A 15,710-nucleotide genomic window follows, 5' to 3' on the forward strand; every position below is an offset into this window, starting at 1 on the left:
CACCAGTAGTGAAGGCAAAGAAGAAACTGCTGCGTAAAGTGTTCCAGCTGAAGACAAAGAAAAAAGCGTCACGATGGAAGAAAAAGCGGAACACCAAGCTAAATCTCAAATCAGTCCGCTCTAAGATCGACGCACGTAACAGTGTCACCACTGATTACAAACCCAAGCTGGACCTGAAAGTGCTGGCATCGCAGCCTCCACCCCCAGGCCCAGCGCGAGTCAAGTGGGCCCGAGAGGTGGCTGCCCTCAAGGCTCGGCAGCGTTCCCACAAACACACGCCACGAGCTAAAAAAGCCCACTAAAAAAAAAAAAATGAAAAAGCCCCCCCAAAAAAAGATGGAAAAGCCCCACCAAAAAAAAATAAAAAATAAAAGCCCCAAAAATTTAAAAATGAAAAGCCCCCAAAAATAAAAATGAAAAGGCCCCACAAAAAAATGAAAATGAAAAGCCCCCAAAAAAGATGGAAAAGCCCCACCAAAAAAAAAAAAAATAAAAAGCCCCCAAAAAATATAAAAATGAAAAGCCCCCAAAAATTAAAAATGAAAAGGCCCCACAAAAAAAAAAAAAAAAATGAAAAGCCCCCCCCAAAAAAATAAAGGATGTAAAAGCTCACCAAAAAAAAAAAAAAAAAACCCAAAAAAATAAAAATATAAATGAATAGAATAAGAGTGAAAATGAAGATAAAATAAGGAAAATAATGTTTATATTGATTAAGGAAGAAACGTTTGAGTTGACAGTTAATGATCTGAGAAGGGAGCCTGTGAGTGTAGCCCTGTCAATAGTGAAGACAAGGAAAAGACCAAGAAATGTACATGTATCCACTTATCAAGAAACTGTGTACTACTCACTATATTAAAAACATTTACTCAATCTATGATATTAATACAATTCTATATATATGTATGTAACACTTATTTGTACTGTTAATACAATGTTGTCTATGAAACAGTTAGCCCCATGTGTAATACTAATGCAGTGTTACGGGGTTGTACTGTAACGTGACACAAACACCGTCACAATTCTTTCTTATCAATAAAATAAACCACCAAATATTATAACTTTCAATATCCTTAACTGATTGGAGGAGGAGGAGGAGGAGGAGGAGGAATAATGAAAGGAGGTATCAGAAAAAAAGAAAAAATATATAGCAGGAAAAGTAGTCTTGGTAGAGGTCGAAGAGTAGGAAGAACAATAATAAAAAGTAAGGAGAAGAAGGAAGAGGAGGAGGAGATGATGACGTCACATTTAAGCTCTCCCATACACAGTCAAAGCGGTGGTGGTTGGTAGTGGTGGACGATCAGCTGAGGTCGGAGCGCACACACACACACACACACACACACACACACACACACACACACACACACACACACACACACACACACGGTAGCTCAGTGGTTAGAGCGCTGGCTTCCCAACCCAGAGGACCGGGGTTCGATTCCTCGGCCGGGTGGAGATATTTGGGTGTGTCTCCTTTCACGTGTAGCCCCTGTTCACCTAGCAGTGAGTAGGTACGGGATGTAAATCGAGGAGTTGTGACCTTGTTGTCCGAAGATCGGAAATAATGAGCTCTGAGCTCGTTCCGTAGGGTAACGTCTGGCTATCTCGTCAGAGACTGCAGCAGATCAAACAGTGAATTACACACACACACACACACACACACACACACACACACACACACACACACACACACACACACACACACACACACACACACTGTTGGTGGTGGTGGTGATGGTAGTCGTCTTTTTTTTTTATACTATCTTGTTATCCTTTTTCTTGTTCCCGTTGCACCTCTTCCTCCTCCTCTTTTTTTTTCTTGTTTTTCTTGTTCGAGTTTTCTTTATCACTGACTACAACCACCAGTACCACCTTCTTCTTCTTCTACTTCTACTTCTACTACTACTACTACTACTACTACTACTACTACTACTACTACTACTACTACCACCACCACCACCATTACTACTACCACCAAGACGGAATCTCTTTTTAAAAACCTTCTTCGGAGTTTGGAATAAGTTTACTGAGACAATAATTCAAGTAACTTAAGTTGTATGATAGTTGTTAAAAGTCTCTCTCTCTCTCTCTCTCTCTCTCTCTCTCTCTCTCTCTCTCTCTCTCTCTCTCTCTCTCTCTCTCTCTCTCTCTCGAAAACGTGAGTTTGGTCTTTGTATGTTTTCTGAGATGCTTTTTTTTTTTTTTTTTTTTTTTTTTTTTTTTCGTTCGTGTATTTTTATTCCGATGAGCGGCATTAACCTGTAGTGCTGTTTATTTGTTGTGCTGTTATTTTTTTTTATTATTATTTGTTTTACTTTTTTGGTATTGTTGGTGGTAGTAATTGTACTGGTAAAGGTAGTAGTGGTGGTGGTAGTAGTGGTATTATTATTATTATTATTATTATTATTATTATTATTGGTAGTAGTAGTAGTAGTAGTAGTAGTAGCTGGATCAGTAGCAGTAGTAATAGTCATCGTAGAAACATTTAGGTTCATTTACATATTTTATTCTATCCATTACGTCAAACAAAAGGTAAGACTCATTAAACACACACACACACACACACACACACACACACACACACACACACACACACACACACACACACACACACACACACACACACACACACACACACACACAATGAACTACAAATCTGACAATGACGCCGAGTCCTTGGAGAGACGCTAAGATTGAGTTTAAATGCCGGTGGTGGAAGACGCCGTGACATTTGTACAGCTTCTGAGGGAGCGAGTGTTTGGCTTCTGGGCGGCTTGAGACAAAAGACACCCGTCCCTTGACACATGCTAGTGACGTGGGCAGCGTGTAAAAGAGGTAGGGGTGGAGGGAATAGGTATAAAGGCTTGTGATTCCGTGAGATAATGGAATTGTTTGAAAGGTAATGGGATTCTTTATATTAGGCATGAGTGCATGAGACAACTCGTACTCTTGGGGATTAAGGTAAGAAAGGCGAGGCTCAGGTGGTTTTGGTTGTGTTAGGAGGAGAAACAAAGTGTGTGGGGGTGGGGTGGAGGGGCAAGGCTGGAGGTGGATCTTATCAGTAGGAGAAAGACAGGAACGATTGAGGGATGTTTTATGGATACAGGGAAAGAAGATCTGCTTGTAATGAATATAACTTAAAGCCATATTCTGAAACACATACGCGCCGCACTTCCACTACTTTCACAAGGTTGTAAATGAAGTTCGAAGTGTTTAAGGCTGCTATTGTAGTTCTCGAGGTAAACTTACTAGATTTCTATATTCTTAAAAGAAGAGAAAGCCTTGTGAACCTGGCTAATCATCTCTGTAGTCTTTGAAAATTGTCGTGTTGAGAGATTAAAGCGTTTCTGAATACGGGCTTGCTGTTTAAACGCAATTCTAACCCTTACCAACACCAACACCATACTACAACATTTATTTAACCTGACTTGAGCTGACCTGGCCCGGCCCGACCTAACCTAACCTAACCTAACCTAACCTAACCAAACCTTAACTTCAGTCGTAACCTTTACCAAACCTAATCTAATCTAACCTGATTCAGCTGTAACCTTAACCTCAACCTAACCTAACCTAACCCAACCCACCCCAACCCAACCCAACCCAACCCAACCCAACCCAACCGAACCGAACCGAACCGAACCGAGCACAACTTACTAACCCTAATCAGCACAAACACCAACAACACCAACACCAACACAGTATTTGTCTCCTTGCTACACCTTACCTCACTTCTAAGACATTAACTACGCCTCACCACAGCAGACACATTATTCAGGGTCAGGCCTGGGGGAAGAGGATCAGTACTCTCCTGAAGTCAGCACGTATTTACATTTACACATTTAGTACATTGAGATCATATCCTTTGTAATTTGAAGTTTCTATTTATTTATTTTTTTATTTGAACTATACCATATTTGTTTTGCTGTAACCTTTCATTCTGGCATTACAAGTTTATTTATGCATTGTAATATTTAAACCCAGTATTTTAGCTTGGTTATTACAACGATTCGCCTTTTTTTTTTCCTTTTCTCTCTATTTTCGTTCTTCAATCCCTTCACATCACGTAACATTGCAATCCTTATCACCACCACCACCACCATCATCACCATCACCGCCGCCGCCTGCATCTCCCTATCTTCGGCCTTTCACCCTGTACTAATAGCTACAAGTCTGGCAACAGTGAGGCTAACACCCCCGCTAGCCTTCACCTCCCACTCTCCCCCACAACACACACACGGCTATTAATATACACGTCCATCACAGTGTTTCCCAAGAGAAGCTGACTGGCTGACTTGCTAACTCGCTAACTCGCTGAAAGGTTGGCGGGCTAACTGGCTGAATGGCTGAAAGGCTGACTTGCTAACTGGCTCAAATGTTGGCTGACTAACTGGCTGAATGGCTGACTTGCTAGCTGGCTCAAAGTTTGGCTGGCTGACTTGCTGAAAGGTTTAAAGGTTGGCTGAGTGGATTAGAAGTTATATGGCCACGGGGATGCGAAGTGTGGTTTAGGAGTGCCTTGGTGTGGGAGTGTCAGGGTGCCGGTCATTCGACTTAATTAATGTATTTGTGTAAATATGAAGATTGCTAGTTAGTTTACTACGAGAGACGGGAGGAAGGAAGATTTTGTTACTTGGTTCTATATATTTTTAGGTAGCAAAGTGTGTTAGTCTAGAAAATCTTGGTTAGTTTCTGTTATGGTTGAGGTACTTTTTGTTTGTTAGTTATATATAAATGGTTAGGTAGTAATGAATGTTAGTTTGATAGTAACCCCTTCAGTGTTATGACGCGTTTCCTTTACCTTACTATTTACTGATTTTATACAGCTTCAGAAACTTATGTGGGATTAAAATAGTGAAGACTCTGGCCATTGATTTCCTGACCTCCATAGACCCTTTCTAATGTAAATAAAATCGTCTAATCGTACACAAAACTCGTGGTAAAAAATGTGTCCCAATACTGAAGGCGTTAAAAGTGTTAGAAATTATAGGTTACCTTTTATAATTAATTTGGAACTTCTAGACTTTGTTAGTTCTTTAAATGGTTAGAAAGAAAAAGATCATTAGTCAAATATTTATAAAAGTAATCAGTTATTCCATTTACTTTAGTGGATAGTTAGTTAGCCAGTCACACAATCAATTAGGTGGAGTGGAGTAGTCGATCAATCCTGGTCAGTTACAATTAGTGAGGTAGTCAGTCTAATAGTTCATCACTAAGTTACTGTATTAATTTTAGTCATTAATTAGATTTGTGAACGATCCTTAATTACCCAGTGTTCTCTTTGGCTTACCATGGAAGTGTGAGAATGTAGAGAGAGAGAGAGAGAGAGAGAGAGAGAGAGAGAGAGAGAGAGAGAGAGAGAGAGGGAAGGAGATGGGGACAAGACCTTGAGTAATGAGGAGGAGAGGAAGTGTGGCGCCCTGAGAGAGAGAGAGAGAGAGAGAGAGAGAGAGAGAGAGAGAGAGAGAGAGAGAGAGAACCACATCACATCAGACTTGTACCATGTTCACATTTTGTAATATCCTGTTTGACACACACACACACACACACACACACACACACACACACACACACACACACACACACACACACACACACACACACACACACACACATGCTGCTGCTAGTCCTGATGTGTGTTCATTCGTTCATCTCCTCTGTGTGTGTGTGTGTGTGTGTGTGTGTGTGTGTGTGTGTGTGTGTGTGTGAGTGTATTTTATTGTGATTTTGGGCGTGAAAGGGAATGAAGTTACTGTAGTTATTATAATTATTTCTACTTTGTGTAATTTTTGTTGATTTGTTTCTGCTTATTTCTATTTATATAATTTTTAGGCATTTGTGTTGTAGGAAAATATTTTTAGCATGGGAAGTCCTCTCTCTCTCTCTCTCTCTCTCTCTCTCTCTCTCTCTCTCTCTCTCTCTCTCTCTCTCTCTCTCTCTCTCTCTCTCTCTCTCTCTCTCTCTCTCTCTCTCTCTCTCTCTCTCTCTCTCTGTCATTCGTTTCTTCCTCGATTTCTTTTCCTCCTCCTCCTCCTCCTCCTCCTCCTCCTCCTCCTCCTCCTCCTCCTCCTCCTCCTCCTCCTCCTCCTCCTCCTCCTTCATGTTTTAGGGAATATCCGAGCTGATGATGATGGTAGTGATGGTGATAGTTGCAATAGTGGTGATGATTGTGATGATGATGATGATGATGATGGTAGATAAAAAACAATATAAGCAACGAGAGAGAGAGAGAGAGAGAGAGAGAGAGAGAGAGAATGTGTGCATGGAAATGATGAAAGTGAATGAGTGAGAGAGAGAGAGGGGAAAGGATAGTAGTGGTGGTGGTGGTGGTGATGGTGGCAGGGGTGGTGGTGATGGTGGTGGCAGTAGGGGTGGTGGTGGTGGTGGTGGTGGTTTCTATGGAAGAGTAATGGCAAGGGACATGATGTGGACAGGAAATGGTGAGGGTGGTAGTTAGTTATTAATCCCAGAGAGAGAGAGAGAGAGAGAGAGAGAGAGAGAGAGAGCATGACGTGGTTTAAGTGAAGGATTTGCAGCGTTCTCTCTTCTGGTGTCACGCTCGTCTCGTCATTCACTCCTTGGTTCGAAAAATGAAGTTAGCAAGAAATGAAATACGAAAATCAACAAATCAATAAAGAAAATCGTACTTCACTCCACCTCTTGTCTTGTTTGTTTTGAATTATTTTTGTTTTCTCTTTCCTTCTTTCTATCTTGTTTTTCTTTCTTTAGTCATTGATTTTTCTACTTTCCCTTCCTTCCTTTCGTCTTTTCTTCGTTCTTTTCTTTCCTTCCGTCTTGTTTTTTGTTCTTTAGTCATTCATTCGGTTCTCCTTTCATTCTTTCCTTTTTTTCTTTCCTTCCTTTCTTTTGTCATTGATTTTTTTTTTACCTTACCACCTCCTTTTTTCTTCTTTCTTTCATTCCTTCCGTCTTTTTTCTTTCATTAGTCTTTTTTTTTTTACCTTTTCTGTAATTCTTCCTTCCTTCCTTCTTTCCTTCCTTTCTTTCTTCATTGATTTATTTCTACAGTAATTATTTTTTTACCTTTCCTTCTTCCTTTTTTTCTTTCCTTCATTCTTTCCTTCCTGCTTGTTTTTCCTTTCATTAATCTGACTTTCCTTCCTTCCTTCCTTCCTTCCATCATCTCAGTAGTGGAAAGGCAACACACTAGACTAACTTCACTCATTCATCCGCCAGATTGAAACACGTGCCTTTGAATTGAACAGTGTCAAACAGTGTCATTTTTACCATCCGATCTCACCTGTTTGGACGTTATCACTGCCTTATCTTTTCTTGCTATCCTTTATCAGTGTTCACCTTGTTTATTGTTTATCGTTAGCATTTTTTTTTTTTTTTCAATTTTTATAAGTATATCAGTCTTTTTTTTTTATATCAGTCTCAACCAGTCTTTGTCAATGTTTTTTTTTTTTTCAGTCTTTTTCAGTTTTTATCAGTCTTTCAGTTCTTATCAGTCCTTTCCGTCTGATTACACTTTTTTTTTTTTTTTTTTCCTTATTTTGCTTATTATATCTGTCTTATTGTTTCACTTCGCTCACTCCTTCATCGCTTTTCTTGTTTTCTTTTCTTATTTCTTTTCTTCTTTTCTATCTTTATTTATCTTTCATATTTTCTTTCCTCTTTTTTCTTAATTGGTTCTACTTTTTGTTGTTCTCGTTATTTTTTTTCAATGATGATTTTAACTTTTATTTTTGTTAGTTTTCATTTTTGTTTTTATCATTCTTCGCTGTCATCATCATCATCATCATCTTCTTCTTCTTCTTCTTCTTCTTCTTCTTCGTCCTCGTCCTCGTCCTCGTCCTCGTCCTCCTCCTCCTCCTCCTCCTCCTCCTCCTCCTCCTCCTCCTCCTCCTCCTCCTCCTCCTCCTCCTCCTCCTCCTCCTCCTCCTCCTCCTCCTCACCTGGATGTAATTGCCTCACATAATCTGACTCCACTGACCTTTCTCACCTTATCTCAACTTAATGACTTGACACAGCCTGACCACACTCACCTTTGCCGCCTGCCCACCTTATCTAAATCTAATTACCTGGCCTTTTATCTCACCACTAAGCACCTGGCATGGCTCTAACTAATATCTGGCTTAGTGCTCTCTCTCTCTCTCTCTCTCTCTCTCTCTCTCTCTCTCTCTCTCTCTCTCTCTCTCTCGTGGGAAAAAAGAGGGATGAGGAGGAAAAAGGAGAAAAAAGTTGTTTTATGGATTTTGACAGGAAGAGGAGGAAGAAAATGGAAGAGGAGAGGGAAACTATAAGAAGGAAAAGGAGAAAGAAACGAATCGACATAGGAGGGGAAAAAAAGAAGATGGAAATAAGAAGAAATAAAAGAGAGGATGAAATGGAATAGGAAGAATAAGGAAACGAGAAAAAAAAATGTGAGAGAAAAGGAAAATGAGAAAAAGTAAAAACAGGGAGGAGAAATATAATGACCAGGGAAAAGAGGAGGAGGACAAAAATAGATAAAAGCAGGAAGAGGAAAGATAGGAAGGACAAAACAAGGTAGAAGGAAAACCTGAAAGATGTAAAAATATAACAACGGGGAAAAGACAACGAAGAGGAGGAGGAGGAGGAGGAGGAGGAAGAGGAGGAGGAGGAGGAGGAGGAGGAGGAGGAGGAGGAGGACGAAGAGGAAGAGATAGTGGAGGTGTTCCCAAGAGGCTTGTCCTTACCTAATGGAGATGTGGGACTTAAAGTTATGGATTTACTACCTCTTCTTCCTCCTCCTCCTCCTCCTCTTCCTCTTCCTCTTCCTCTTCCTCTTCCTCTTCCTCCTCCTCCTCCTCCTCCTCCTCCTCTTTACCGTTTAGTGGTAGCGAGTGGTGGTGTCCTTGGCCACGGCTCATCCCTAGCCCTGTCACCGCTGCTCGTATCCCGGAGAGCACCCACGTGACGGGATGGAGCAAAGATTGACCCTTCCTTCACTACCTCATCCCTTCTTTCTTCGCCTTCCTTCTTTTCTTCCTTGCTTGCTTTCTTTTTTTATATTTTCTTGTTCATTCTTTCCTTCCTTCCTTCCTTCCTTCCTTGTTTTCTTTTGTTTTGTTCCTTCCTTCCTTCCTTCCTTCCTTATTGCTTTGTTTTTTCATGTTTTTAGTTTTTTTCATTTTCATTTCTTCCTTCTTTCCTTTCTTTCTTTCTTTCTTTCTTTCTTCTTCCTTTCTTGCTTCAGTTGTTTCCTTTCTTTTTATTTTCCTTTGCTTTTTTGTTTGTTTTGAGTTTTTCTTCGTTCTTCCTTCACTTGCTTCCTTCTTCTCTTACTTTTCCTCTCCTCATTTTGAAAATTATTCCTTCTTTTTTTCGTTTTTCCCTTTTTGTATGTTTGTTTGCTTGTCCTTCCTTCTTTCTTTTTCCTTTCTTATGTTTCCTTTTTCCTCTCGTCTTCCTTGCTTTTTCTAATTTTTTGTTTTGTTTCCTCGTATTCCATCATGTTTTCCTCACATTTTTCCTCTTCCTCTTAACCTTCCCCTTCCCTTTCCTCATCCTCTTCCTCTTCCTCTTCCTCATCCTCTTCCTCTTCCCCTTCCACTTCCCCTTCCTATTTCTCTTCTCTTTCATTCATACATATCCAGTTTGTCCTCTTCTCATCTTCCTTCAACTTCTTTTTTTTCCATTTTTTTCATCACCTCCTCCTCCTCCTCCTCCTCCTCCTCCTCCTCCTCCTCCTCCTCCTCCTCGTAACCAAATCAGTCTCACAATCTTTCACTGGTGCTGAACATGAAGAGACGCCAAGAGGAGCGGGAGTGAAACTAATGCCTTGTTACATATAGACAACCAATTATACTGTCACCTCGTTAACTAATGGTGCTAATTGTGCTCTAATGTCTCCTCTCTCTCTCTCTTTCCAGGTGAGTGCTGTGTGGATGGCTGATGGTGAGGTGATGGTGAGGTGGTGGTGGTGGTGGTGAGGTAAGGTAAGGTAATGGTGGTGGTTGTGTGTGATTGTTTATATATATATTTTTTTTCTTTTATTTCGTTTTTTTTATTTGTCTAATTTTTTTTTCTTCTTTTCTGTTTGTTTTTGTTTTTGTTTTTTTTTTTTTGTATTGGTTCTATTTCCTTTTGTTTTTATCATCTTTTTTTTTCTTTTGTTTCAGTTTTTCTTTGTTAGGAGTTGTGTAAATGTCTTCATCATTACCCTCGCTATCATCATCATCATCATCATCATCATCGTCACCATTATTATTTTCATCTGTATTCTTTTATTGTTTTTATTTTATTTTATCTTGAAATCTTGTCGTCCTCCTCCTGTTCCTCTTATTTTCCATCATCATCATCATCATCATCATCATCATCATCATCATCATCTTAATCTTGATCTTGGGTTTCATCGACCACCTCGTCTTTCTTTCCATTTTTACTTTTTAATCATTTTCGATTTTCCGTTCGTCCTTCATTATTTCTTTTCCCCGTGCTTGACTTTTACCTTCTTCTTTCTTACTTCTTTACTTGATAGGCATAAGTTCCTTTACATTATCGGAAAATATGCAGGTATTCATGAAATGTATAGCAGAGAGAGAGAGAGAGAGAGAGAGAGAGAGAGAGAGAGAGAGAGAGAGTCCTCCAGTAAACCTTTGGAGTTGTAACCTCGTTTTTTGTAAGAATTTAAAAGATTGTGTGAATAGAATCCCGAGTTATTTTTAGTTATACGTGACATTTACAGAGAGAGAGAGAGAGAGAGAGAGAGAGAGAGAGAGAGAGAGAGAGAGAGAGGAATCAGTCAACCATATATATAGTTAACAAATAAATATACAAAACCATTATACAACAGACACAGACATAGTTAAATAAATAGAAAAAAAATTATAACACTAACTTAACTAAATCCAGCAGCCACTGTTCTGTGACACTCAGGTAGGTTAAGGTAAGGGTGGCGAGCGGCCTTGACTTGTAACGGTGTAACGGTGGTGGAAAATTAAACAGCTGTGTGTGTGTGTGTGTGTGTGTGTGTGTGTGTGTGTGTGTGTGTGTGTGTGTGTGTGTGTGTGTGTGTGTGTGTGTGTGTGTGTGGCCAGGTGTGAATAGATACGATAATGAGAGATACATTTGATAGGTAAGAGGTGCAGGTGTGGATGGGTGGGCGGGCGGGAAAGGTGAGGCGAGGTGTAAGGAAGAGTGATGGAGTGGTGTGGTGATAGTGAAGATTAGATATATAAGAAAAGTACAGATGTGATGTGGAAATTGTAGGTTCCATTTATTCGATCACTCTATTTTAAAACCAGTTCCTTCCCATCTCTTTCTTAACCCCTTCATTACCGGGACGTATTTTTACCTTGATCCTCGGTGTGATTACATGATTGTATTGACATTAGGACGGGTCTACGGAGGACAGGAGATTAATGGCCAGTCTTTACTATTCTAATCCCAACATAAGTTTCTTAAGCTATATAGAATCATGAAATAGTTAGGACAATGTATATAAAAACGCGGCATGGTACTGAAAGGGTTAATGCTAAATTTCTCTAGCTTCATCCAATTATTTCTGGTTCTATCCTGGCTACTGATCTAAGGACTTTGCTCATGTCCCCTTTGTTTTAACGCATATACCATTTCAAGACTTGTATCAGGTCCTCTCTTGGTGTGATGATGGGAAATGTATGGTTAATGAAGGAAAGTGATGGGAATAATGTTTGAGTTTAATGAGAGTTGTATATATGATAGATACTTTGTAGGGAAATTATGAGGAATATGAAGGACAGTGGTGGAAAAAAAAGTGTATGATTAAAAGTATGAATAAAGGTTAAGGTGAAGGAACAGGTGATACGAAATATGTTTGAGGTTATAATGACAGTTGTATATAGGATAGATATTTTGTAGGGAAATTATGAGGAATACGAATGATAGTGATGGAAAAAAGAAAGTATTTGATTAAAAAGAAAAATCGATGAAGGACAGTTAAGGTGAGCAAACAGAAGGTGAGAAAGTGATGGGAAAAATGTTTGAGTTTATAATGAGTTTTGTTTAGGATAGATACTTTGTTGGAAGAATATGAGAAATATGAATGACAGTGAAGGAATAAAAAAATGTATGATGAAAAGAAAAAAAGGTAAATAAAGGACAGTTAAGGTAAAATAAAGGGGAGATGATGGAAAAAAAAAAACGTTAAGAGGTTATAATGACAGTTGTGGATAGGGTAAGATGCATTGTAGGAAAAATATAAAGAATACGAATGACAGTGATGGAAAAAAAGTATATGATTAGAAAAGCAATAAGTAAAGGATGTTAAAGTGAATAAATAGGAGATGATGGGAATAATGTTTGAGTTTATAATGGCAGTTGTGGACTTATAAGATACGTTGTAGGGCAAATATGAAGAATACCAATGACAGAGATGGAGAAAAAAGTGTGTAATTAAAACAAAGGACAAGTGTGCATAAAATAAATATCACTTTTTATTTTTTTTTTGTGATTATGAAAAAAAAAAAGTTGAATATGAAGGAAGATAATTGAGTAAAAATGAAGTATGACGGATTATTAAAGCAAACAATATAGATTTCACCCTTCCTACAACTTGACCTTTTACAGATGAGGAATACTGAGGAAGGTGAAAGATGGGTAAAAATAGAATACGAATAATTGCAGGGTAGGAGACATAAATAGATAGATGAAATAGTAAGATAGACAGATGAATACATAGATATATTTGTATAGCTGTAGTAAAAACAAGTACAACATAAATGACAGGAAAGATAGATAGATAGTTAGATAAATAGATAGAAAGATGAATAGATAGAAAGACAGATAGGTCAAGTAACAAAAATACAACACAAATGATAAGAAAGATGGATAGATTAATAGATAGATAGATAGATAGATAGACAGAAAGGCGAAGTAACAATAAGTACAAATAGATAAATAAATGTACAGATGTATAAATAAATGACGATAGAGATGAAGTAACAACAAGCAAAACACACACACAAAAAAAAAAGATAAATATAAAGATGAATAAATAGATAGCCAAACAGATGAATGAGCAACAAGCACAGCACAAATGGCACTAATAACACACGGGACAGGTACACAGGTGAGAACAGGTAAAGGAGTGCACTTAGTAGGCAGGTAAATCAGGCAAGCACAGGTACAATCACGATCACAAGTCTGTCAATACAAACCCGCCAGCATCTTACAGTCTGGCTTTCCCTTCAGTCTTGAGTCCCCCTGATCTGCCTGAGAGATTCTGAGATGGGGCTGATTAATATATAAACTCTGGGTGTAATGGGAGTGAATATGGAAGATTATTTATTTATTTATTCATTCATTCATTTTTGTTTGATTTTTTTTTTTTTCCTCCAGTCAAAGTTTCCTATTTTGTCTGAGAGATTTTATTTATTTATTTATATTTTTTCCTCTTTAGTCTAAGTTTCCTGATCAGTCTTAGGGTTTTAGCAGACATGATTGTAATGGACGTGGAAAAGTTGAATATACTGGAAATTAATGTTGGTGATCACTATTTATTTATTTATTTATGTATTTTTGCGAGCTCTGTGAAGTAAGGAGAATAGTGATGGGTCAACAAGTGGGCACAGGTAAAGTAGAGCAGAGAGTGGAGTAAAAGTTAGAGAATAATGCTTGAGAACGTGACTTAACTTGAGAGCAGAGCATAGGGACAGGTGCGAGGAAGAGGAGTTAACCTGATCTACACGTGGCAGTCAGTCCCTTCTCTAGCTTCGCCACCCCTCATCCCACCAAAGCTTTGTGATAGGAGGTACCCAAAAAAAGTATCCCCTTTAGCCCATAAATTCCCGTGAAAAGCCTACATGGTATAAATAGAAAAAAAAAACTAACCTGATCTACACGTGGCAGTCAGTCCTCTTTGCTTCTCCGCCCTCTCCCCCACCCCACCCCACCAGAGCTACACGCGCCAGTCAATTCCTTCTTTCAATAGAGTTACACGTGGCAGTCAGTCCCCTTCCCAACCGCTCCCGCCCCACCCCACCCCACCAAAGCTACACGTGGCAGTCGATCGCCCCTTTCAACAGACTTACACATGCCATTCAGTCCCTTTCTCCCCTCTCCGCCCTTCAACAGATCTACACGGGCCAGTCAGTCCCTTCTCCGCCCTCCACCAAACCGACACGTGCCACTCAGTCCCCTTCTCCCCCCCTAACTCCACCAGAGCTATATGTGGCGGTCAGTCCCTTTCCCACCATCCTTTCCAGGGATACACGTGCTAGTCAGTCCCATTCCCAAACCCTCCTTTCCCCAGAGGTACACGTGGCAGTCAATCCCCCTGCCAAACCTCCCCCCTTCCCCAGAGCTATACGTGGCAGTCAGTCCCCCTGCCCCTCACCCCCTCCAGTAGACCTACGCGTGGCAGTCAGCCCACCATGTGAAAGTTACCTATCTATATTTACCTGTGTAATGTTGATGTGCTTTCTTAAACTACTTATGGACTAGCGCGTTCATTGAGACTTTATTCACTTTTTTTGTGTACTGTTTCATTGCCCTTGGCCAGAATACCTTACGCTTAAAAAAAGGGGAAAAAATCATCAATAAATATCTTAGTGTTACCAATCTTCCCTGTTAACTTGACACTAACACCCTGATTACCGAGACTACTCCATTAATTTACTACTCTATTTCAGAACCCGTTTCATCTAACCTCTCTTTTCAATTCAACTTAGCCAAGCCTGAACTCGTTAATTGTAGTTCTGTCCCATTATTTGTCTGTCACTGAGACTAACACACTCCTAAGAGGCCTTGAAGTGACGCAAGGTGAGTTAGGTAGGCAGTGGCGGATTAGTGAGTAAAAAAGAATCTAATTAACAGTAGATTAATGGCTAGGGAAGGTAAGGGCGGGAGATCTTATATGTCGGTGGCACGTGTTACTATTTACTCGTTCTTCTTTCATATTTTCAGTTTTCCTTATTTATGTCTTCTCTTGTTTCTTCCATGTTCCTTTTAGTGTGTCAGGTTACCACACTTGTTCCATCTTCAGGTGATGTAGGAAGACCACATATATAGGAACGGTAAAAAAAAACTAATAGGTAAGAATATTATTTATAGTGATGGTAAAGAATTAATAAGTAAGAATGTATTATTTTTGGCCTCGGATCAGATAACATAGGAGTAAATAGGTGTTAAGCCGAGCACGTTAATTAACATATTTAAGTAGGTAGTCAGATTAAGTTGATTACCTTAAGCAGTAAACGGATACAAAACAAGTAACCCAGATAGGCAGGTTAGATAGGTGAAGTTGATAACGGTGCACAATTAACTGTTAGGTAAAAAAGTAAGAAAAATACAGCGTTCTTGTATTACCATCACGTGAGAGAATTATAAGACCAAGACACTTTAACTAACATACAGGTAGGCAGATACGATGAAGATAATGGTTTGCAATAAACTTATAGATAAAAAAAAATACATTGTTATTTTATATTAGCTCCATGCGAAACAGGTAGATAGAGATTAGAACACCTTAATGAACGTAGACAGACAGATGGAAAGGTGCCAAAGAATAACGGTAGCCAGACTAGTAGGTTAGAGTCCTCCTGTCCTTGTGTAGCTAAGGGTAAACAATGCACAGTAACCTTAATTGACATACACAGGTGCAAATAGTAACGTTATCCAGACAGGTAAGGCTCCTGGTGGCCGTGTACAGAATCAAGGCAGGTACTCCACAAACAGGTCAAACACAGTAGACAGACTAGTGGAAAATGTGCAAACAATAACAGGAACATATAAACAGAGAAAGAAATAGG

General features: G+C 39.3%; 1 protein-coding gene and 1 non-coding gene across 8 annotated transcripts in view; both read left to right on the top strand.

Moving 5' to 3' along the window:
- LOC123498838 (serine/threonine-protein phosphatase 2B catalytic subunit 3-like) overlaps window positions 1-15,710 on the top strand; it is a 221,321-nt gene that overhangs the window by 65,003 nt on the left and 140,608 nt on the right. The gene's annotated exons all lie outside the window — the stretch shown is intronic.
- On the top strand, window positions 1,378-1,451 carry Trnag-ccc. The gene has a single exon. It is a non-coding gene; the product is annotated as a tRNA-Gly (tRNA).

Source organism: Portunus trituberculatus, chromosome 48 (genome assembly GCF_017591435.1).
Source record: "Portunus trituberculatus isolate SZX2019 chromosome 48, ASM1759143v1, whole genome shotgun sequence".
Taxonomy (NCBI): Eukaryota; Metazoa; Arthropoda; class Malacostraca; order Decapoda; family Portunidae; genus Portunus; species Portunus trituberculatus.